The sequence below is a fragment of the Ctenocephalides felis genome, unplaced genomic scaffold, assembly GCF_003426905.1.
Source record: "Ctenocephalides felis isolate EL2017-DRISC unplaced genomic scaffold, ASM342690v1 CF-g0.4_SCAFFOLD_01886, whole genome shotgun sequence".
Classification (NCBI taxonomy): Eukaryota; Metazoa; Arthropoda; class Insecta; order Siphonaptera; family Pulicidae; genus Ctenocephalides; species Ctenocephalides felis.
The window spans coordinates 91,032,038-91,057,138 of NW_020538040.1; the positions used below are offsets into that span (position 1 = coordinate 91,032,038).

The 25,101-nt window shown below is 29.0% G+C and overlaps 1 protein-coding gene across 2 annotated transcripts in view; it reads left to right on the forward strand.

Moving 5' to 3' along the window:
• LOC113378001 (beta-arrestin-1) overlaps nucleotides 1–25,101 on the forward strand; it is a gene marked incomplete at its 3' end in the record, with an annotated part of 290,018 nt that overhangs the window by 169,488 nt on the left and 95,429 nt on the right. For both annotated transcript variants that reach the window (XM_026618488.1, XM_026618489.1), the window contains 1 exon segment: nucleotides 10,274–10,299.

Here is a 25,101-nt window from a genome sequence, read left to right on the forward strand (position 1 = left end):
ATTTTGACAAATAATGTTTTTGTCGTATTAAATATTTTTATATAAATTTATAAAAAGTTTATGAATATGTTATGGTGCCGACATCAAATAGTATGCACATGATTTTTAAACATTCAGAATTATCACTTCAGATTCACAAGTTTCGTAACGAACTTCTTTTTATATGGTACAAATTGTATGCCCAAAATATAAAAATACAATTTATAATCCAACTAATATTCAAACATTCTCAGTAACTTGTCCATGGCAGTCCCTCGACATTCAAAAACTGTTTTTTCACAGCTTTGTCCTGAGCAGAGTTTCTTCTCGATATATTTTCAGTTACCTTAGAGAAGTTTGTACTTCTTTTAAACATATTTACTTCACGTCACAGTCAACATTTCAAGTGTTTTGGAGCACTTGATTTTATTTTTCATACATACTATACTACTTATAAAATAATATAAGAACTTCGAGCAGAATAAAATGCGTCTACCTTTTCATCTTTCAACAAAACAACCAAATATCAATAATAATAGCTACGTTGACCGCAAAGCACTCACCGCATATTTTTTAAAAACGCTTTGTGTTCATATATATATATATATATATATATATATATATATATGCCTTCATGCATCAATTAAATGCATACACTTATAATCTGTCACCGGTATTATCTCTGAAGTGATCATAGACTTCGATGGCATACACGAGTAAAGTTTAGTTCTAGAGGTCTTGTGGTAATCTCTTGAACAATTCTATTCTCGCCATGTGTTCGAATATTGTTTCATCCACAATGACCACTGGAACCAACTGAACCAACATTTTGCACGTTGGCCAATTATCCAACTTTGAGCTTCTGGCGTGTACTTATATATTAATCCGCAGTATTGTGCAAGGCATTAGTAATTTTCTGCGGTTTCTCTAATCCACTACAAAATTACAGTATTTGATGTATTATAATTGTTTGCGATAAAGTTGTATCAGTTTTGAACACAGCAATAGTTTTGAACACTTGCAGCTTTCAAATTTTGTGATGACGGTTATCGAATGTTTCTTGAAGTAATATTTTTTGGGATGTACTTACGTTTTTTTGAATAGTTCAAATGAAATTATTCAAAAATATTCGGTTTGTACTGACCGCGAAATGTAGTGACTACTTTCTGCGTAAGACACGTCTAGCTGCTTCGGAGTTATGGAGCGCAAAGGGTGTCAAAAATGCCATGCATTTTGAGGGAATGGATCATTCGGTTCGAATGATACAATAAATGCTTTCCCCAAAAATTAATCTTTTCTTCACACTGCCAGTATTTTTGTATCAAAAACCATTTTTTGTACATTTAGCTTCGTATTTCCGATACGGCTGGACCTGTCTTTGCCAATAACTAATTTCTCCACGCCAAAATGTTCAGAAACGTTTGAAACGTGAAGATATGCAAAAAATTTTAATTAAGATTTTTGGACGATTAGAATAACTTACGCGCTTCGATATTTTGTATCTATGCAGCAATGCTTTGAAAAAAGTAATTTCCAAAATATTGCAAAATATTTTTTTTTTGGATAAGTCTTTTTCCGAAAGAGTAATATTTTTTTTTAAATTCAAGATTTCCGAAAAATATAACTTTTTCGAAGTATAAAAAAATGTTAATTTTTTTAAAAAAAAATAATTTTTGGTACGGGAAGTTCCAGCAATTTGCCTTAAGGCACGATGCCATACACCACTAGTTCCTATATTTAACTTCACGATGGAAAAGCAGCTTTCGCGAGAAAATCCAATTTGCTAATTTTGCTTTCTCGATGTTTCAAGTCATTCTGAATCGAATGAGGCCAAATGTACGTGTGTATGTCCATCGGCCGAACCGTTTATTTGTAATTAGCAGAAAAATGTAAAATTCTTCGTTCACGTTTTAGCCCGCAATTCTGAATTGATTTTAAATATTCAAAAATTGTTTGAAAGATGGTTCCTATATTAATTGATTGTAAAATTCAATGGTTTCTGAACATTTTGGCATACCTTGGAAAAAGTTGATGTATGTGTGTGTGTATGTATGTTTCGATACAATGTTTTGTTCACTTTTGCATCAATCAACCGATTTGAATGATTCAAAAAACATTCGATTCCTGCTGATGTGGAGACGTGCTGATTAGTTGCGGAGCGGAAGTGTCAAAAATGGTAATTCAGTTTTTGAGGTAACGGAGCGCCCGATTTGAATAAATCAAAAAACAATTTACTTGTATTGACGAAATAAAGAATTGATTAATTATTTGGAAAGGCATGTCTAGCTGTTTCGGAGACACATAGGAAAATGTAAGAAAAGAATGATGTTTGGCAGTATAAAATGATCATTAGGCATATGCACATCATATTATCAGATATTTTATAAAGATTTTAAACATGTTTACTAATTTTGTTACAATTTTTTTTGGTTCCGTACAAAGATTTTTAATTTTTAAAGTTCAGTTAAATGGTTCACCCAAATTTTAATTTATTTTTCTCAAAATTTTCAAAAATATATAAAGTTTTGTACTTCAAATATAAATTTTAAATTTACAGTTAAGTTTAAAAATGTATATATTTCATATGTGTTATTGTAAACGTAAAAAATATATCCTCAGATGGATTCATTCAGCAACTCTTCTTAATGTAAAAAATTTTTAAGTGTTTTGAGCGATAAGATCGTCTCTGTATATTATATGAGACTATCTCTTTAAGACTATTTAAAACAATTGCTATTAATCATTGATCAATATTTATTGATTTTTAATTTTTTTGCTTGAATGTTTAATTGTGGCACAAGAAGTTCCAGCAATTCGCCTTAAAGCACGATGCCATTCACCACTAGTCTGTAATTATATTTAAAATAATGAAATAGGCTTGTTGACATATTCGTCGTCTTGTTTGTCAGTTAGTTTACTTGAAATACTTTGAGTACTAATTAGTTGAACACAAATTATAGTAGAGGCAACAAGCGTTTTCCCAACTATAAAACCGCATTAAATTAAACTGTGGAGAAGGTACTTGTCCAAAGACCCCGTTACGAGTTTGCCCGTGCTGATACCATACGCGCCCCCAGTTCAAACCCGCATGCCCTCGATCTTCCGATGTGAACTATTCTGATTAGTAATTCGTTCAATTAATTATATATACTCGTATATTGCACTCTGTTGGAGGAATCATCAATCGATATAACACGATACATCTCTTGTTCATTCTTTCAATCGTTTTTATAAAAGCAAACTCATACGCTTAGTTCTCGTTTTCTTATTAATATAATGGAAAAGGAAAAGAAAATATGGTCGTAATCAACCTTGAGAGAATTTGATTAGAGTTCAAACACAGGCATGGATTGAATGATCATATATCATTTCTTTGCGATATATGACATGTTCGCGGTTAAGCGCCAGCGGTGAGATGAAAAATGCAAATCGCAAATAAAATACACTGACGGTGCAGATTTCCATTTATAGTTACATTATTTGTAATTTTTGTTATATATAGGATAGGGCGGTGCACAAAGGTCCAATTTGAGTTTGGACAATTATATTGTGAAAACCAAACCAATTATATCACAACAAATAACACATCAAACAAACAACTATCTTGTACAGGAAAACTCCTAGCTTTATTTCATCGTTGTAGAAATGTGTGTCTTTTGTTGTTTTTCAAAAAATTGTCACATGGTCTTTTTTATCTCATAGGCACGGTAAATTGGGACGAGCAGGGGGCAAACAGGTCCAATATCTTTATTTTTAATTTTAAAGGGATTTTTCGAAATAATAGATGCATTATTTTACTGCAAAATATAAATTTCATTGTTACATCTTTTATTTAGATAACACTGTATGTAACCTTGATCTGGTCAGAAATAATCATCAGCATAGTTGGAATAATTATACATTGGGCTTATCTCTTGCAAAATTGTTTTTTTTTTAACTTAATTCAGTTTTTTATTTGCTATTTTCGATTTTTTATATCACTGCCAAGGTAAAGATTCAGTCGACTCAGGCTCTTGGACAAGCTTACAAGTTACAACCATTTTCATTTTGCTAAAAAACTGATCTGATTTTTTTGAAGAATGGGCAAAACTATTATTTTTTTATCGCATAAGACAAGACACTGTATTATTTTTTTTTGCATATAAATACTGATCGATAATATGTAATGATGAAGTATAATACCCTAGGGTAGTCTTATGTAGCAATCCACCATCATGTTGGAACCATTATATACGAACTCGTATATTGAAATATAATTTTAATTATCTATCTTATCTACATTCAGTTGACCTCTTTTTACCTCACTCACTTGTAAGCTTTGATATATGTTATAAAAAAAAGACTTGAATTCAGCTTAAAAATAATAATTCATCTTATAAAACTTTAAAATTATATATATTTGAAAATTATATTATGGTCTTGTAACCTAAAAAACAGTGCTTTCAACAAAAAAAACTAACAATGAAAGAAAATACTTTTGTTATGGATTTTTAAGCATTGCCGTTTATCTTCTGATCGCGTCTTTGTAAGAATCAAGGTGATGTCTGGTTATAAATCTTCTGCGCTCTACTTTCAAATATTGTTCTTAAGAAAATAATAACTTTACTCATTATTGAGATATTGGCGGAGGACCTTCTTACGCGTTGACCTTTTACGCCGCTCTTCCCTACTGTAGGAATATTCATTAATTTTTTAAACAATATACTAATATTGTAAAAATACTTATCAATTTCTTAAAACATAAAAAAAAATTAAAATGTGAAAACGCTTACAAATAACAAATAATTTAATGATTCTGTTGAACAGAATACTTATTACATCATAAAATACCTAAAAAAATTTTATTAAACAAATTACTTATATAGTAAAAACACTACGTATTTGTTAAGAAGGAATATAATAAATTCTTATATTGTAAAAACCATTAAACAAAATACTATATAATAATAATATAATATTTCAAAAATAATTATAAATTACCTAAAAATTATAAAAAATAAATAAATATATAATTAGTGAATGTGCATTGCCTCAAATCCTGTAATGCTTTCCTCATTTTTTTTATCACACTTCATATATATAAAGAAAGAGCACCACAAATTGTACGATTTACCTTCGTAAAACTTCAAAATATAATATTTTTAACTTCCCGTAGGGTAAGTTATAGTAATCGCAAAAAAATCGAAAATGAAAATTTTTATATATCTTTACGTTTCAGAGGTTTCTGAACATTTTGGCATACCTTAGAAAAAATGGATGTATGTGTGTGTGTGTGTGTGTGTGTGTATGTATGTATGTGTGTGTATGTATGTGCGGATACAAATTTTCGTCGACGATTTCGGGAACACGGATCAACCGATTTGAATAATTCATAAAACATTCGATTCGTACTGATAAGGAGACGTGCTGATTAGTTTTTGGCGAAGTTAGGTCTAGCCGTTCCGAAGATACGGGGCAAAAAGTGCCGAAAACGGTAACTCAGTTTTCAAGAGAACGGAGCGTCCGATTTGAATAATTCAAAAAACATTTTACTTATATTGGCAAGATGAAGAGTTGATAAAATTTTCATGAAGGCAGGTCTAGCGGTTTCGGAGATCTAATAAAAAAGTAAAAAAAAATGCCATTCGGCGGTTAAAAATGATGATTAGACATATGCACATCAAATTATCAGATATTGTATAGAAATTTTAACAATAAGTATAATTTTTTTTTACATTTCTATGGGTTCCGTACCAATGTTTATGCGTTAGACGGCGGCGCGGCACTTGCGCTGTGACAATTCGTCTCTATGCAGTTCAAGCACTACGATTGCTTTGAAAAAAAGTTCAGAATTTCCAAAATATGTCAAAATGAAGAAAACATTTTTCTTTTCAAAAAAATAGTTTGTCTTCAAAAAAAAATTTTTTTCTTTCAAAAAAAAATTTTTTTTTTCAAATAAATTTTTTTTTTTCAAAAAAAAGTAATTTTTTGTCATATTCCTAGTTTCTCAATAATTATTTCGAAGTAATTTTTTTTTCAAAAATGTTAATCGTTTTTAAAAAAAAAAAATTTTTGGTACGGGAAGTTCCCGCAATTTGCCTTAAGGCACGATGCCCTAATTGCCTTAAGACAGAATTCCACTTACAGCTAGTTCACAGTTAGGACACGAACTGCTCAAATCGACAAATAATATGACTTGACTACAAATACTATACAATTTTTAACTTCCCGTAGGGTAAGTTGTAGTAATCGCAAAAAAATCGAAAATGAAAATTTGTATATATCTTTACGTTTCAGAGGTTTCTGAATATTTTGGCATATCTTAGAAAAAATGGATGTATGTGTGTGTGTGCGTGTGTGTATGTGTGTGCGGATACAAATTTTCGTTGACGATTTCGGGAACACGGATGAAGCGATTTGAATAATTCAAAAAACATTCGATTCGTATTCATAAGAATACGTGCTGATTAGTTTTTGGCGAAGGCAGGTCTAGCCGTTCCGAAGATATGGAACAAAAAGTGCCAAGAACGGTAACTCAGTTTTTAAGAGAACGGAGCGTCCGATTTGAATAATTCAAAAAACATTTTACTTGTATTAACAAGATGAAGAACTGATTAAATTTTCATGAAGGCAGGTCTAACGGTTTCGGAGATCTGGTGAAAAAAGTAAAAAAAATGCCATCTGGCGGTCAAAAATGATCATTAGACATATGCACATCAAATTATCAGATATTTTATAGGCATTTCAACAATAAGTATAAATTTTGTTTACATTCCTATGGGTTTCGTACCAATGCTTATCCGTTATATGGCGGCGCGGCGCTTACGCGCTTCGATATTTTGTCTCTATGCAGTTAAAGCAGAACGATTACTTTGAAAAAAAGTTCAGAATTTCCAAAATATTTCAAAATACACTTTTCTTCAAAAAGTCTTTTTTTCAAAAAAAAAGTAAATTTTTGTCAAAAATTTATAGTTTTTCAAAAATCTAATTCTTCAGAGTAATTTTTTTTCAAAAATGTTAATCTTTTAAAAAAAAATTTTTTTGGTACGGGAAGTTTTAGCAATTTGCCTTAAGGCACGATGCCATGCGCCCCACTAGTTTTTCAATAAAGTTTCTTTTCTCTGTAATGTTTTAATCGAAACTTTCTGTTTTTCATTACTTTTCTTCCTCGTTATTTCTAATGCGTGAATTAGAAAAATGAATTAGCATATGAACCGCTTTGCTAAATGTGTGTGTTTATGAATAATTCATAGGAAAACGATGCTGGTAATAAAACTGTTTAATAGAATGAAATGACTCTAACCTACAGCTTTATTGATAAAACGTAAATGAAATAAGCATCAGCTTTCCTACAAATTCACTTTTGGTATATAGAGAATTTTCATTTGGCTCCATTGTCATAAGTATATAAGCATGCTGACTGAGCAGAAGAATTCAAACAAATCTTAATCGCGTTTTTTATAGTAAAAATGTATTTTGTATTTTTTTTAAACTATTTTGTACAATCATTACTATCACTGTAAAGAACTGCTGCATTGGAGGTAGTCCTCCAATGTTTTATGCTTTATGAACAATTGATTTAATATATTATATAGATTTATGATCAAGCATTTAATAATAAACAATATAATTTTTACTGTTATTGTTTTCAAATCATATTACTTTCTCAGTACATCTCAAGTTTCTGCAAAGAAATTTCTTTATCCTATTTCGGAAGGTATAAATTCGAAGTTAAAAGATTTACGATCCCTTAAAAAAAGGGTTTAACACGTACTTTTGGGTTCTTTCCGCAAGAGTCCTTTACATTCAGTTTATAGTAACTAGATTTCAGAGTATTTTTATAAAATCGATAAAAAAACCTTGTGCTAGATATGGCGGAATTCGAGACTGTTTTTATAACTGTAATCAGCAAAGGCATTAATGGCATGCAATCTCGTATTATTATTATATTTTCTATTATTGTTTGTTTGTGAAATGCATGTAATCATAGGGTTCTGCTAGTAAAAACATGTGATAGTATTGTGTCATAAATGTAAACTATTTCTTTCTTGAAAATTTCTAGATAAAAATTTTCGAACGAACTATATTTTTAGGTGCAATCAGAACTTATGTGTTTTTTGCATTGTTTTTTATGTACTTTGTGTAACCTGTTAACAAAATGATGAGAGTATTTTCATTGATATGATTACGACTTGATATTAAGCTTTTGACGAACGAAGCATTGATTTCAGTGAAAAATAATTTACTTAAAAATTATGAATCATTTCTGAAATCGACAAAAAGTAGATAATCGAAAATAGAAATTTTAAAATATTTGTTATAATTCTATTTAAAAAACGATTATTTTTTTTAAATCGCATAGTCCCGTTAGATTTATGTTAGAATGACAACATAAATTCTGGAGGATGATATAAAAGTAGTTCAATGTTCACTCTCATGCATTATTTATTTGTTTTATATTGGGTAACTTTGTGGTGTGTGACGAATATCTGGCACGTTTTCTTCTTATTGTTAGAAATATATACGGGTACATTATTCATTGACGAGCCGCTCTATTTTTTTCTCAATTGCTTATTTATATTTTTTTATTTATATAGAAACGCAATAAAATATTTAAATTAGGTTATAATTTTCTATTGCAAATCCATATTCTATTAATAGTTATTCAACCTGTAATAAATTTATAATTAATAACTATTTTATTGTTTAAATTTAATTATTTTGTAGAGCGTCAAATATTCAACAATACTAATTTATTTGTTCGCTTAGTTATACCTAAAAAACATTTTAAACAAATTTTTTTCCATACTATTTCCATACTTTGATTGAATTGCGCACTATCTAAAAGAGAATATTAAGAGCTAAAACTTATAGAGGATTTTTTTTTATCAATTTGGAAGCATTTGAGCTCTTGGGAGCAAGAAAATTCGAAAATGTCCATATTAAGGACCACACTAATATATAATATATATATATATATATATGTATATATATATATATATTCGCAAGTTAACTTAATTTGTCAAAGGTCGATGTGCTAAATACCACCGGCTGGAAAATCAATTTATAGGAAAAAAGCTTTAAGGTATCTTTCATTATCTTGTTATAATACTTAGCTTCTGTACAAGGTTCAATTTATCGCTAGATTTTTTATTTGGACTGTTTTTTTTTTATTATAGATCATTAAATATGTCATTTCCATTCCATTGAAAAATATCGTTTGATCATTAAATCTAACACTTTTTGAGAGGATGATGAACTTCATTGTGCAATTGGATGATATATAAAGAACAAATAAAAAATAAACGCTAAGTGACATACTCTGCCGGTATTGCTTTTTTATTGAGATTTATATGTAATAAAGCCTTTGTATTTTTACCTTGTGTGATTTGGCTGAAGTACGATTTAGTATTAGGGCGTTCAGAAACACCGAATTGTATGTAGACAAGTACAAAAATTATATGATCGAAAATATATATATATATATAAAATCTCGTGCTCCAGTAGTGATGTTGATGAAAATATAAATCCGAATATATTTAGAAATTGGAGAAATTCTCGCACGGCCACTGTTTTAGGGCAGACTCATTATCATTTTATAGCAGATGATAAATTAAAATTAATTTATTTCAATTAGATTGCTTCTGTGTTTTATCATAAATTATATTCATACCAATTCAAAGATACTGGCCTATAATAATAAAAATAATAAAAAGGCGTAAAAAAATAAAAAATATTGATTATTATAATTATTTTTTGTGCCTGGCTTACTCTGAGCATTTAGCCACCTACAACATTTTATTTATTTACATTCTATAATTTTTTTATATCACATTTAATCTATATAATCTATATCCTATTCAATATTCTTCCTAATTTTTCTTCTTGAATTTCTTTTAATTATTTTTCTTCAATTTGACTTTTTCATTTCTTTCTTCAATTCTTGCTTTCATTTCGAATTTCGAATTTTATTTAACCTTCCATTTTTTATCTTCATTATTCTTTTAATGTCAAAGAGTTCTTATATTTTTTCTTCTTACTCCTAATACAACTCAGTTACTCCAATTATTTATTATAAATAAATAAATAAACAAATGAAACATCATTTACCATTAGTTCTATTTTTCTTATTATTCTTTGCCGGGAAGTGGAAAAGAATATATTTGTCAATGATAAATATACTGATCAAGGAAATGTTATTAAATATTTTTTTTAATACTGTGTTAACTCCTAGTATTCTTGTTTGTATATGTGTAATACGTACTTTATATAAGAATATAACTATAATAATAATAATGTATTATTTTTTTTACAGAACTGAGAACTGGGGCACGACACATGGTAAATATTGAAGCATCTTTTTATTTATTTAGTTCTAATTAAGGGGGTATCCTAGTCTAGAGGCTTGAATTTTATGCGATTTTTTAAAGGCCGTAAAATATAAAATAACATGCAATATTTGTTCTATATTTGTTCACAATTTATTAATTAATGTTCTGAGATTATAAAAACAGAAAAATTAAAAATAGTCATAAAATTTAACTCTAGAAGGTCGGGATTCAAAAAAGTTGGCCTCTAACCACACCCTCGACTTTCAAATAATCTAAAGAAAAAAAATATTATATGCATGAATCTAGAATAATAGTCGCAATCATTTGAACTACGGACAAATAATCCCTTCCAAATAATCTAAAGAAAAAAATTATATGCATGAATCTAGAATAATAGTCGCAATCCTTTGAACTACGGACAAGCTAAAATACTTTGTTTTAATGTTTGAAATTAAAAATCTTTTTTACAACATTTTTTGATATCTTTGAATTTTTAAAAATAGTAAAAAGCGGAATTTTTGGGTATGAGTGTAGCTCGTACTGAACAGCAGTTTATGAAAAAGACTGCAAAAATTTCAAGTAAATCGGTCGAGTAAAAATAGAGAAATCGTGGGTATCGTATCGCAAAACTGTTTCGAGAAAAACGCGCTTGAGATTTCGCGGAGGGAGGAAACAGATGTGAATTATCGTGGCCATTTTGCTACATCTCTAAAAATAATTTAAATTTTGTAAAATCTTATTGTACACATATTATTGAGTAGTTAAACTTCGAAAAAATACGAATAAAAAACAAAAACGATTTTTAAAAAATTTTAGACCAGAATTTAGACTGCTTAAGGCTGTTAAATAAAAATTATATTGTTGCTTTAGGTTAACTTAGGTTAAATTTTAATGTTATGCTTTAGGTTAACTTAAAGTTATTGTTGAATAACTAAAAAGCTTTTTTGTTTTAAGTATGTAACAAACTAGCTGTAAGTGGAATTCTGTCTTAAGGCAATTAGGGCATCGTGCCTTAAGGCAAATTGCTGTAACTTCCCGTACCAAAAATTATTATTATTTTTTTAAAACGATTAACATTTTTGAAAAAAAAATACTTTGAAAAAATAAGATTTTTGAGAAACTATAAATTGGACAAAGAATTAGTTTTTTTCGAAAAAAAAAATTTTTAAAAAAAAAATATTTTTTTTTAATTTTTTTTTTTTTGAAAAAAAATTTTTTTTTTCTTTATTTTGACATATTGTGGAAGATCTGAACTTTTTTTTCAAAGCAATCGTACTGCTTTAACTACATAGGGACAAAATATAAAGCGCGTAAGCGCCGCGTCGCTGTCTAACGCATAAGCATTGGTACGGAACCGATAGGAATGTTAACAAAATGTATACTTATTGTTAAAATCTCTATAAAATATCTGATAATTTGATGTGCATATGTCTAATGATCATTTTTGACCGCCAAATGGCTCATTTTTTTACTTTTTCCTCTATATCTCCGAAACCGCTGGACCTACCTTCATGAAAGTTGTATCGATTCTTCATCTTGTCAATACAAATAAAATGTTTTTTGAATTATTAAAATCGGACGCTCCGTTCTCTTAAAAACTGAGTTACCGTTTTCGAAACTTTTTGCCCCGTATCTTCGGAACGGCTTGACCTGCCTTTGCCAAAAACTAATCAGCACGTCTCCTTATCAATACGGATCGAATGTTTTTTGAATTATTCAAATCGGTTGATCCGTGTTCCCGAAATCGTCGACGAAAATTTGTATCCGCACATACATACACACACATACATACATACACACACACATACACACACACACACACACATACACACACACACACACACACACACACACATACATCCATTTTTTCTAAGGTATGCCAAAATGTTCAGAAACCTCTGAAACGTAAAGATATATAAAAATTTTCATTTTCGATTTTTTTGCGATTACTATAACTTGCCCTACGGGAAGTTAATAATTGTTTTGTCCCCAGCCCACCAATTAACGAAATTTTGCGTTTACTATGAAATTATGAACAAATATTTAGAGTGATAAAAATTTCCTCATTACTTAATTTTATCGCAATTATTCTGTACCATACGCCAGTTATAAATGATTTCCCATGTAAATACTATTAGCATATGCAGATTACCGTTTTTTGTTTTATGTATAATGCGATATATTTATAATTTCGTTCTGATTATAATTTTATTTATCGCACGTGTGTCGTTTTATTAAGTGGGTTTTGACATATTCGTTTTGTTAGTCATTGTTTATTCAATTCCGTATTCGTAACTGGTGATGAAATGGTTCTTCTATAATTAGATTAGTTGTACGTTTTAATATGTTCTAAACACTATGGAACTATTTTAATATGACCACAATGTTCATTTGTTTGTCTGGAGTAGATTCTTCTTTGAAAAGATGAATTAGATTTATATTTCCACAAAACATATACAGAATTGCTCGATTATAATCAACAGAATGATTATTTGTGTTCTTACAATTAGGCAATATCTGCAGGAAGCACGTTTTGTGCCAAAATATTGTTTAGAGGAAATACGAACAAAATGGTATATAATGACACAGTGGCCTTATTTAAAAATGAACTAGTGCTAATAACGTTTTGGCGACTGTATAGGGCGAAAAAAGCGATAATCACAATCCTGTCAGATGTTAAGCGTCATTGCCAGTCTTGTTACAGTCATCAGTTCAAACGAATCGCGCCTTCAAAAGTTTATTTTGAGGGTGGTTTTCTCATGTTTTTTTTCGGACTTATTCACTGTTATTTGTAATAATTTTTATTAAACTCGCTGAACTTATGTCAGTATTAGTTTTCGATCCATTTTATTGCATTTATCAAGTGTTTGATGAAATTTTAATTTATTCATTTTGTTCACTTATGGACAAAATGACATATAGTCCAGGGAAAAAACTTGAGAAGAAAAGGAGAAATACAGAGTAGTTTTTTCGAAGCCAGAAAAAAATAAAATTGAAATCTGTAAAAGTTAATTGGCTAGAAAAATATCAGTTTTGAAATTGAATTGTATATTGTATCTGAATTGAATTGGTTTATCTGTGATCCGTTCATTTATATTTTCAGCCATATTATAAATCCCGTCTTTTTCTCTTTTGAAAGTGGATATGGTTGTAGTTATGATCCAAATTAATAAATTTAATATGAAAATGTTTCATATCATTGCAATTTTTAATATTCTTTTAGGTTTGTCAATTTTTTATTGTACCTTTATGAAGCACTTGAGCATAAGGCGTTTTATATTATTATATTAGATGCCAAAGAAGTAAATATTCATTTATATTTTATTTTCGCTGCATTGTGTTGCGGTACTTCATTACACACTGTCATTGTGATGAGATTTAATAAAAGTTGTATATTTATTGAATTTACTTTGCAGACCTTTAGGATCTTAGAGCCTTTTAAAATTTTACCCTCGCGTGAATAAATTTTTATATTGACTCTATATACCTCCCTGACATCCCTCGTTGAAAATATGCAAATTGAATTTTTGCTATCAGAAATGTGCGCGCATTACTTGTTCAAAGAAAATCTTTTGCATATATATATTTTAAAACATAATCACCAATTCTACTTCGTCATAGTAAATGGACTTCCAACTAAGATATATCTTACTTTCAGTATATTTTGTTTCATTTGCACTATACATATTGAAATAGGTGTGTAGTATTTTGCTACGTTACAAATTACAGAATGTTTCTGAGAGCAGAAAATCGCAGAAGGAAAATTATATCTCGTCTAATATTGTATTAACCGTTTCATTCTGAAATAGTTTGTTGAATATTTATATAAATTAACAGCATATTTACTCGTGTTGGCTTCAATTTTCTGATTTTAATATTAAATGAGTAATATTAATTAAAATCACAAAACAAGTCATTAAAAGTTTTACTGTTTCAATCCATTGTTCAATTTACACTGGAATTTAATTATATCTATAAATTTATTTTCTGTAATAGACCTAATAATTTAATTTCACATATTTTTATGTTAGCATTTGGAAATCAATTGTGCCATTTTTACATTTGGAGGAACTTGTCATTCTACCTGGTAAAAAAGCAATGGTATCATTGACAAAAACATTTTTTTAGTTCTTTTATTGATTTGTTTTGTTAGTTACTAACTATTTGGGTTTCACTAAACATTAGTACACACTCGTAAAATTTATAAATGCAAAACATATGCAGTTATCTAACATGGGTTTGAATGATCAGATCTTCATTGGAGTTTTTGAATAGTAAATATATCTTCAAACAAATTTAAATATTTATTCAATTTTAGTAGCTTGCTAGTTCAATCTTGTTTTTTAATTATAAAAAACACGTACAATGAGTTTATTTTAGTCGCATTTGCATTTATGAATTGGCTCTTGATGAATCTGCAAAATTTTTCCACGTGTCGAAGTTATCGTGAACCAACAAAACTGTAAACAAATTAATAATGTACATATAGAGACACACTGCTGATTATGCAACGTGAATATTCTGCAGAAAACTTTTATACTATAGATCAGAGATTTAAATTTGGAACATTTTTTTTCTTTTTTATAATACATAGATCTTTTTTATAATACATAGATATATATAATATGTATTGTGGGCGATTTTGATAACACGGATTCACCGATTTAAATGATTCAAAACCATTCGATTCCTATTGATAGGGAGTGACGTGCTGATTCGAGTTCCAGCCGTTTCGAAGATACCTGGTGTCAAAAATGGAAACCAGTTTTTGAAAGAACGGAGCTTCCGATTTGAACGATTTAAAAAACATTTTATTTGTATTAATGGAATGAAGAATTGATGGATTTTTGGTTTTTGATTAAGGCAGTTTCAGCAGTTTCGGTTTGAAAAAAGTTTAAAAAAATGCCATTCGGCGGTAAAAAATGATCATAAATTATATAAAGGTTTTATTAATTTTTTTCTCAAAATTCTCAAAAAATGCGATTTGTTTAAAATTTTAAAGATTTAAAAAAAATTAAAATCCGGTACGGGGTAGAGATTCTAATTTAGCGAAATACACCTTATGAAAATATTTTATATTTTCCATTTACGTGGTATGTCTAATAAAAGATTTTCAAATTTATGAAATACCTTATAAATGTTTCACAAAAATGTCAAAATAATTTAGCGTTATGGAATTACACGCCTCTTGCATATGAGGTTTGTTGCTACCATATAAAAATTCCACGGGCTACGTATGAAATTTTGTTTTAATTTGAAATTTCCGACGAGTTTGTCTTGCCCGGCGCCCCAAGCTGTTGCCCGTTATGATTGCACCCTCTCAAGCCCTAAGAGGAATGAAAATTTCCATGCTCGCTCTTGTTACAATAACAAATCCCTAAACACTCTTCCTGTTTTAAATATGTCGCGGTTCGCAAACACTGAAATCGTGTCATTTGTATAGAACCCCGACGTACTCCTTTATGAAATCTTAATGAGGCACAAAGGCGCCGCAAATGCTCTCTGCTAAATGAAATTGAATTATAGATGAAATGTTTCGTTTAATGCCTAAGCCATTGTGAAAGACATTTCGAATTTGATTTTGAAAAATCATAGGGAGTGCTTGACAGCTCCTCATCCTACACATACTATTTATGATGTAGTTATGCAGGATCTAAAATTGCATTAATTATAATTTTATTTTACTTGTTTGTAGTGTGTATACTCTTATGTATTTTTTGTGCGAAATTACTTCTATTCAAGCACAGATATATTTACGATTCGATCGGATAGTATGGCGTTATTAACTTCGCATAGGGTAAGTTATAGGAATCGCAAAAAAATCGAAAAAAATCTTTTTTTATATCTTTACGTTTCAGAGGTTTCTGAACAATCTGGCATTCCTTAAAAAAAATGGATGTATGTATGTGTTGCGTTTGTTTGGATACAATTTTACGTCCACGATATATCGGGAGCACGAATCAACCAATTCGAATCATTTAAAAAACATTTGTTTCGTATTAATGGGAAGACGTGTTGAATAAGCAAAGACAGGTCCAGTCGTTTCGAAGATACAGACAAAAAATTACAAAAACTAGTTTTTTTTTATAGAAGGCCACTTTCGATTAGAATGATTCAAGAAACATTCGATTCGTAATTATTGAGTGAATAATTGATGACATTTTTGCGAGGACAGATCCAGCGGTTTCAGAGTAACAGAACAAAAAGTACAGAGAATAGCAGTTTGTGAAAGAACGTCGCAACCGATTAGAGTGATTCAAAAAGCATATTGCTTGTGTCGACGGTGGGAAGAAGTTTAGGCAATTTGATGTATGTAGAGATGAATTATGACAAAAATATTGGCCCGGTTTGTTCAATTTTACTATTTCTGTCATACTGAAAAAATATTGTTCTTACCATTTATGATTAAATAAATAACAGTATGTCATGCCATTTGGCGGAAATGAAATTTTAACAGAACTACCGTATATTATGACCAGTGGACTTAATAAATACAATTATAACAACTGTTTCATAAAAAAAATCTATCTGAAATACCTTTTGATATTTTTCCTTACCTCGTTAAAGAATTTTTGTGTTTAATTAATCATTTTACTAATTTCTAACGGGACAATGAACACTACAAGAAGAAATGATAAAAGCTGAGCTTTCGTTATATTTTTATTTTAAACTCGCGTTGTTTTCATCCTTAATTATACGGCAATAATTCAAAGTTCCGCATAAAAGCAAACTTCTATTGTTCGGAACTTTTCGCTGAGAAATTTATTTTATTTTTATGTTTCATTGCTTACTTTTATCTTAGATAATTCTATTTATGTCTAGCTAGGAAGTTTATTGTTTGTGTGCTATTAGTCTTTGTTCTTTGGTTTCTTAAATTTGCACATTATTTATTATAATAATTTAGACTTATACATCTATTACATCAAGATATAAATGGTCATATAAAAGTAAATATATTATTAAATGAATTTTTATATACAAATCTATGGGTGAATTCTGCAGTAAAATAGACCAATGATACAGCAAGGCAATGTATGTTACGTAGCGTTTTTCATATAAAGTGGCACTGAAAACTATCAAAATAGTAAGGCGTTTTAGATAGAAAACCCAACTTAGAAAACGCATAAACGTCAAAAAGAGAAAGATTCTTTATATAATATCATAAGTGCCTCTTTGTGATGTAGCATAATAACATATGTGTGAAGTTACATTTTATGTGTAAAACGACTGACTGCACAGTAGTATATAGAGCATTTTGAACGTTTTTAGTATCATTTTATATGAAAAACGTAGCGTATTATAGCTTTGCCCTAACATTGGTCAATTTTGCGGTAGAATGAACCCCAAAAAGACGGATATTTACTCCAAAAATCGAATATAAATCAGATAATATTAGTTGATTGAAAACTAATTATGAATAATAAAAAATATGATAAATCTAAGCAATGTATTTATTAAATATGACTCATTCGGTAAAAATTATGGAGATCGACACTAAATGTCGGACAAATGTCTGGAAAGTTTAATATAATGAGCAGGATTGATTGAATAACCAAATATTCTCTTTTCTAAATATATCGCCCAATATGATAAATCAACGAAAATATATTTTCTGATAACTTCCCGTAGGGTAAGTTATAGTAATCGAAAATGAAAATTTTTGCATATCTTTACGTTTCAAAGGTTTCTAAACATTAAACTTCTATGTGTGTTTGTGTGTGTTTGGATACAAATTCTCGTCGACGATTTCGGGAATACGGTTCAACCGATTTAAATGATTCAAAAAACATTCGATTCCTATTGATAAGGTGACGTGCTGATTAGTTTTTGGCTAATGTAGATGCAGTTGTTTCGAAGATACGGGGCAAAAAGAGTCAAAAATGGTAATTCAGTTTTTACACATACACATTCACGCAGCACGATCGCTTTAAAAAAAAAGTTCGAAATTTTCAAAAAAGTTTCATGATATGAAAAAAAAATTTTTTTCAAAAATTTCAATTCCCAAAAATATATATTTTTCAAAGTTTTCAAAAAATTCTGAAGCCCTTTCAAAAATTTTATTTTTGATACGTGAAGTTTCTGCAATTCACCTTAAAACACGATGCCCTGCACCACTAGTCAAAAAATTAAATGGTTTTGCTTAAGACGAATCTGTCATATGCCTAATTTAACGTTTAAGTGAAATAATCCTTATAGAAAATTTTCTTGTAATTTTTATATTTTAATATTTCCATATATAATTATTGATGAAATTTATTTTCAAGTTAGTCAAATTTGATTTGTGAATAATAGACTAATAATAGTAACATCTTGTAGGTAAAGCTATTGGTTATATAAATATTGTCGAAGTAGTTTCCTAATGAGAAATTGAACTTTGAAAAATATTTTTTGACAAATAAAATTTTATGTTTATTTTACATGGTATGTTGATAAAGTTGTCTACTGCAGAAGATTATGCTTATATCTGAAAAATATAGTCTTGCCGTTTATAAAATGATTTTTTATATATAATAATGCTCACGATATGAAATTTTGATTAGAATGTCGTCTGAGCGTATACGCTTGTCAAAAGCAACTGCTTAAATGTAAACGAAGTATGGAGAAAATTCAAAGAATATTTACATTATGAATATATTATAAGCGTTCTGAGTAATTATTCGCAGTACTTTTGTAGCTTTTTTAAATTAATCTCGGGTATTTGCATTATTTCAATAGCAGTCGACGAGTACACATAGACTAATTCTTTTTACATCTGTAATTGCTCGTATATTTAACGTTCGGTTTTTAATTGCGTCTATTAAATTCACGTTCGTATACTTTACATTAATAAAGCATAGTAATATAAAGTTATTGATTTTCTCTGCCTTACAGTGCTAATTTAATACCTTCGTGCTAATCCACTCTCATGTGGTATAGTGCACCGTATGGTGCAGTGTTCGTTAATGATATTCATGGGATATTGCACTAGTTTTCGAGATTATTCAAGAAGCAGATCCAATGGGGATGCAAAAAGTAAAAAGTTTTATGTTTAATCGAAATAGTCAAACTATTACATACTATAACACTGTCTAATATTTATAAGAATTATATATACTGAATTTCAGAATTAAAATTATTTATTTAAATTATATAAGTGATCTTTAGAACTTTTAAAAAATTGAAATTAAAACGAATTGTTTTCGTTCAAAAGCAATTGTTTCGTCAACACAAACAGAAAGTTTTTTGAATCATTCAAATCGGGTGCTTAGTTCTTTCAAAAACTGCCATTATTTGCACATTTAGCTCCGTATCTTTAAAATGGCTGGCTAATTGCTAATCACCACTTTTGCCCATAATTACCAATCGAATGGTTTTCGAATCATTTCAATCGGATGCCTGGTTCTTGCAAAAAACTAGTTTCCATTTACTGCACAGAATTTTCTGAAACTTGAAGATATGCAAAAATTTTCATTTTCGATTTTGGACCCATTCCATTACTATAACTTACCTTACGGGAAGTTCATAATAATTTAAATAAAATGCTTTAAGATTCCATGGGACAACCTTATCATTATACCAATATATGGAAAGTTTCAAAAAGATCAATTTTCTATGAGATATGAGAAATCTTTGTAAGGTATGGTGTAAGTAGGTCTTTGATAATTCTTTTGCGGACATTAATAAGTGAATTTCTATTATTTATGATCTTTCGATCGAATTCAGACTCAAAACCAACAATATGTTATACCTGTATCGTGTTTCTTTTTAATAATTATCAGAGTTTCTAAAGTTAGTGAAATACCTAAACTAGGCCCTTATATTTACAAATAGAGTAATCTTTAACATCGTAAGCAATGTAGACTAACAATATGTAAGTCTATTTTCTGCTCGTCAAAATGAAATATTTTCGTGTTTGGCGGACGTTAAATGGAAAATTCTCAGCACTGACTTCGATCAATAGAAAAAAATATTACAAGAAAATTACGGGTCAACATTGAGTTGTCATTCAAAGCTTATTGATCACCCAAATGTAATAGTTTGACATATAGATTTGTAAATGTGTTATTTATTATTATTTGAGAGTAGACGGTGGTACTAATGAAGGCAAACCTTTACGTGTGGTGATATTTAAAGAACTATTTCTTGAAATTTAATTTATAGTTATACACTAATCTGTTGAGCTAGTTGAGTGTTATTGATATGTTAAGTAGGCTGATTTACAATATTGTTATTTTTATGTTTCTTGAATATCTAAATTTTGAAAGTAAAAACTACTAACTATTGGAGTTGTTAGTTAATAATATTGTTATAGAAAGATGTGTGTACACCGCCCTTTGAATTTTTTGTTAGATTAGTAGTAGTAGTAGTCTATTAGTCCAGATTATTAATATGTTAGTAAAAAATAAAATTTGCAGGGCACCATTAGCCAATGTCAATGCACATGCAAATATTTCATTATCCTGCATGTAACTAAATTAATTATCCTGTGCATATAACTCATATAGATATCTTTATGTATAAGATTTAATTCTCATGGAATTGTATGAATTTGATATTTTATGATACTGTTTAAAAAAAAATGATTATAATATTTATTTAACCTTTTTGGTACTGTTTTTGATTAAAAATATTTTTCCGCCCTTCTTCTCAAGTTCCATATGATGCGTGAGAATTCTAAGTTCTAAGAAAATTTCTCGACGAAAATCTTTATTGGAATGTGTCGTCAGTTTTATCGGATTAAGCTCGAAATATATCACCTTACACGAGATGAATAGAGTTGACGAGTCCTTTTTCTCAAGTGGAATGTTGGCTTGTTTTGAAATGTTTGGCTTCTCGAATGCCATCCATTGTCTCCTGCTCCTGTAATATCCGTCGAAACATGAATCCTGAGCAATTTTATTTTCGTCATACGTGCTGGTCTTAGTTTTCATTGTTCCTAAATTCTTTCGTACGATCAATTTCATTCTATAAATAAAATGCAATTAAGTCTGAGATGAAATGAAGTATTATTTATTTTTGTCTCCATGTAGACATATTAAGGTTTTCAATTATGGCAGGTATTTATGAGAAACGCCATATATTTACTGTTTATGTATGTCATGTCATTGCTGCTACTCCAAAAATGATATCAGTAGGCAAACGTCTGAGGTAAAATAAATAACATTCTTGTTGTAATTGGATTTATAATGCAGTTGCTTCTTTGTTAATGACAAAATTGATGAATCTGAACCCAATTGAGAAGATTGAAAAGAGAACGCTGATAACTATCGTTATTTTTCACCGTATATCTTATTATTATCATAAATGACCATTATAAATGTATTAAGGCGTTGAGTTCCTTAATTATGTCCTCGTCATTTATTACATTCACTAGACTTTAAAAAACAAATTAATGTGATCTGTAAATAATGTGTGAATGCTTAACAATAATTTGAAAATTAAAATTATTTATTAAAATAATTTAAGTAACCCTTCCGCGCTAGTTTTTTAACTAACTAACTTTCAAATTTAAAATATAACATAAAAATTATTAAAACTTTAGAAGTGGAAGCTCACAAATATAAACTCATTATATTTACATTTTACACAACGTACGATTCACCTCCAAATTGGAGGTGTCCAAATATGTACGTAGTATATGCACTCATATTAGAACAATATTTATTGGATTTATATGTTAATATGTAATAAAAATATAACTAGTTAATTTTTTATTAATAATACCGGTATTAATACCTGGATCCCGGTATTACAAATTTCAAATATCGAATACCGGTATTTAGATTTTAGTACGGTATTGGAAGCCCCATTGGAGGTGCCCAAATTGGAAGCTCCAATCCGTATTAATACGGATGCCAGTAATAAGCTTAGAACATTTTCTTTAAAGGGTAGATGGATTTATAACTAAGATAAAGATGTGCAATTATCAGTATCATTTCGTATTGAAAGGATAAATTTATAATAAGAAAATTGAAAGATTAGAGAAAGCTATTGTAGAAAAAGACTCATGAAACGAAAATATTGAATTAGAAATATTGAATTTTGAAACTTTAATTTAATGAAAATGTTGTTTGATTTTTTAGTTAACTACAGATTGAACCCGAGCTTATTAAAATATTTTAGCTTGGATTTTTTATTTCATATTTTTTTATATTTTTTTTCCATTGAAGTCTCCAGATGTTTCATTTCAATTACTCATAGGAAATTAGATTTTTGCATATTTCATATTTTATTTGCGATCAAAGAAATTATTTCATCATGCTTTGAAAAAAATTTCATTTTTTTATATTGAATGAACACACATTTTTTATTTAATAATCTAACATAATTTTTGTCGCCGATTTGCAGAAACTATTATGTGACCTAAATACCTCAAGTTTTCTTTTTACATATTAGAATTATGTATTTTGTGTCATTAAGATAATCATTTGAACTTATTGCATTGTTTCATCGTGTTTCAACACTATTAAAACAATTAATTAATTAATTAATTTTCAAAAAAATAATGGATAGTGTTTTCTTTTAATTTTAACTAACTTTACCTAAATTTTAATATTTGAACAATTATTATAAAGCGTGAATATAAATGAGTGCAAGGTAACAAATTATTCAGAGTAATTTTGTCATTAAACACAGTTTATTCAAACTTTGCAAGCAGCGTAATCAAAATAATTATTTTACGAAATTATATAAATTTTAAACTATAAATGTGTCCTACATATACTTTCAAAGTATAGTTCGTGAATCTGTCGGAAAATTTTTCTATAATATGTTATTTTTCTATGTATATATTCACGCATGTCTAACATTGAATCCTATTTTCTTTGATGTCTTTATTTTCTTTGTACAAGAATTTTGTTTGATATTCACGTGTCATTTTCTTTTCGCTACGCAAAAATATAATATTTTTATTTTGTTGAAATGTGATTGGACTTACCGTTCACCTTCTCAAATGATATTTCATACGAATTCATTTACTAGAATACTAGAATATTTAGTAATTTGGGAAAATCAAGCAAACCAGTTTTTTTAATATTGAAATATAGGCTTTGAAAGATTAGTTTGTTAGGTAAAAATCTACCAACATGATACTTAGCAATGTGTAATATGTTGATTAAAATGTATGCAGGACGAATTTTTTGCTGATGCTGATGCTCTTAATTATTCGGCTGTGATGAATTAATCTGATAGGGTAGATATTTTAAATACTGGAGATATTTTAATTATTGGAGTTTCTGGACAATTGATGTGTATAAAGTATCAGCAGTCAAAATAAATATTGTTAATGAAAGCTCTAATCTAACCGGTACTGTAACTAGGGAAAATATTTAACTTCCCATAGGGTAAATTATAGTAATCGCAAAAAATCGAAAATGAAGGTTTTTATAATATAGCTTTACGTTTCAGAGTCTTCTGAATGTTTTGGCATACTTTTGAATAAGATGTATGTGTGTGTGTTGGTACAATTTGATAGAATGGAGCGTCCGATTTTATTAATTCAAAAACCATTTTACTTGTATTTACAAGATGAAGAATTGATCAAATTTTCATGAAGGCAGGTCTAGCGGTTTCGGAGATCTAGTGAAAAAAGTAAAAAAAAAATGCCAATTGGCGGTCAAAAATGATCATTAGACATACTCGTATGCACATCAAATTATCAGATATTTTACAGAGATTTTAATAATAAGTATAAATTTTGTTTATATTCCTATGGGTTTCATACCAATGTTTATCCGTTAGGCGACGACGCGGCGCTTACGCGCTTTGACATTTTGTTTTTATGCAGTTAAAGCAGTACGATTGCTTTGAAAAAAAGTTCAGAATTTCCAAAATATGTCAAGATAAAGAAAACATTTAAAAAAAAAAATTTTTTTTTTCAAAAATAAGTTATTTTTTGTCAAATTTATAGTTTCTCAAAAATCTAATTTGTTCGAAGTAAATTTTTTTTAACAGTGTTAATCTTTTTAAAAAAATAATAATTTTTGGTACGGGAAGTTCCAGCAATTTGCCTTATGGCACGATGCCATGCGCCCCACTAGTTAGCTTTTTCATTATAGGTAATACTTGTTTATTATTCAGTTGTAGTATTACAAAAAACTCTGCTGATTTGCTGCAAGAGTGAACTTAAGTACATCATCGGGAAAATATGTTGCCATGTATATTTGTTCACAAATGTCTATGGATGGACTCAAGTTTTGCTAATCTGGTTGATCACATTTTTTCATAAAAAACAACTTTGTGGGAGTATTCTATTGTGGGTACATACTTGTGGCGAACGAGAAACCTAATGTATTTGTGTTTTTTTCTTCTTGGTACTAATCCACGCTGTGATAGAAGAATACTTTTAGTAATATGTCAGAAAAAATAAATTGAGCAGTGAATCATGTGAAATTTATTTCAAAGCTCGCTTTTAGCATTGAATATACAATGTCATGACGATGGGAAGTGCTATTTCATATTCATTTCGTTATCGCGTAAATTTCGCTGTAGGGATGTTCTCTAAAACTTAGATTCATGCGACTTGCTGTATCTGTTTATGTAAAACGGAGATACTAAAACTGTTTCGATAATTGAATACAAAACTTTTATTTCTGGGTTAAGAGCATTATTTGTCTATAGGATAAACTGTGGTGAAAAGTTGTGGTTACAGTATTATTCTTTGATAGTTTTTTTTAATATATAGCCTCTATAAAAGCTTACACGTGGGTGGGATAAAAAAGACAGACTGAACCTTTACCCTGACAAATATGTAAGCAATAAAAATATTAAAATAAAATGAAAATTAAGGTAAAAAGTCGATTTTACTAGAGATAAATTAAATAATTAGTTATCC